Genomic DNA, 1,999 nt, shown 5'->3' on the forward strand with positions numbered 1-1,999 from the left:
TTACGCATTTATGAAAATCAAGCAATCTAATCGACCATGGTGCGAAACAATCATCAAGCCACACGACCATGTAGTTCTACTTAATGCAAACGGTTTCAAGATTTTATAAACTACATGCTGGTCGATTCCTTTTAAACAGTATGAATGCAATCCATATTCAGATTCAAGTTTAAACAATCCTAGCAATCTTTCTAGGTGATCAAATAAAACAATCAAGTTTCAAATCAAACAATTAAAACCGATTTTCCAATTTAGGGTTTTAGGGTTTTCGAAACTTTGATCTTTGATCAAGGGAATTTGATTTGAGATTCAAAATCATTAAGACTTTGATTTAAATTGATAATTGGATCAATCTCGAATTAGGGTTTAGGAGATCGGACTTATTCGAGCTTCGATTTACTCTTTAGGATTTGATCTATTTTTCCTATGGCTTTCATCTTTAGAGTTCTGATTTTAGGGTTTCAATCTTTACAAAACAACCAGGTTCGATTCATATTCTCATAATTAGGATTACCTTTGTTTTGCAGGTCTGAACCAGACCACCAAAGATCAGAGACGAGCTGAGATGAACGGACGCGGGACGGCTCCTATCGGGTCGCATTGCCGAGAGCTATCGCGAGCTTGTTTCTTCTCGCGGACGGTTGCGTCTGGTCGGGGATTTGGTCTGAGCTGGACGCAAGCTGAGCTGAGGCTGAGGACGTTGATCACGGATAGGGAACGTCTGAAGCTGAGCTTAATCGGAGTTTGCAAGCCGGAACGCAAGCAAGAACAATTTAGGGTTCTTCGGGATTAGGGTTCCAAAAGATCAAGACGGTGCCGCGTATTTTTTCTGCGAGTGTGGGCGCGTCTGAGATCGGATTGACGAACGGTTTGCGCTGATAGATTCTTCTCGTCAAGAGCTTCAATTTTGTATGTGGCTCATCGTCTGGTACTTCGGGGTTTGAGAGATAGATTGATTTTAAGTTACGCTTGGATTAGGGTTTATGTGTGACGGATTTTAGGTTAGGTTTTGTCTCAGTGTTTTGGAGTCTATCGTGCTGATAACGTGTTGTAAATAGAGTGTTTAGAGACTGAATATTTATGTGTGTTCTTATTAATGATCAAGGGGGTTCCTTTAAATAAGGATTATAAGATGAAGATAAATGGAAAGTATCCAAAACTTAAACACACTAGGATTAGGAAAAATACTAATACATAATAATGGAAAGATTACATCTACTAGAAAAAGGAAAAGGTTTCCTTTTCTCCAAGCTTTGTGGCCGTCTCTCTCTCTCTCCTAAATTCGGCTCTCTCTCTCCTCTCTTTAGGGCTTCGGCCGTCTCTCCATCTTCTAGGTATTGGACCGGTCTCGGTCCGGGCCTGATTAATGACAATCCACTCCATGATTTATAACAGTACCCAAATTGTGTGTCTACATGGTCCAGTAGTTTTCAATCGAAATAAAGCAAGTTACTAATCTCTATTATTAAAAGAGAAGTACCCATTAAAAAATACCCCTAAGTTTTCTAACTTATTTACACTTCCATGCCACTGAGAATTAAATTAAACTACCTATTTTAATGCTTGTCTTTTCCAGTTAAATTAATGAGTTTTCCTTAATCAAATTTAAACTTAGTGTCATTAAATGAACCTAAAAATACGTCATATTTAACGTAGCTTATTACGTACGAGTACGGCCCAATAATGAACTTGAATTTTATTTTTACGAAAACGTGAATCACTTGACTTATGTAATATTTAAAACATATTAACTACAATATAACAAATTCATATAACCTACCTATACTTTAGTTTGAAATGATCATGTTCAAGTTTTATATAGTCAACTTACATCATGCATCGATCGTTGTACAATATCCAAACCACCTATAGTTTTCGTTTTCTTTATAGGATGTATCAACCAACCAATCATCCAATTAATTTTCTAAGCTTTATACAAAAACAAATCAATAAATACAAACTCAAAATCCAATATCTTCTATTAATCAAAACAGAATAT

This window comes from Brassica oleracea, chromosome C8 (assembly GCF_000695525.1).
Source record: "Brassica oleracea var. oleracea cultivar TO1000 chromosome C8, BOL, whole genome shotgun sequence".
Classification (NCBI taxonomy): domain Eukaryota; kingdom Viridiplantae; phylum Streptophyta; class Magnoliopsida; order Brassicales; family Brassicaceae; genus Brassica; species Brassica oleracea.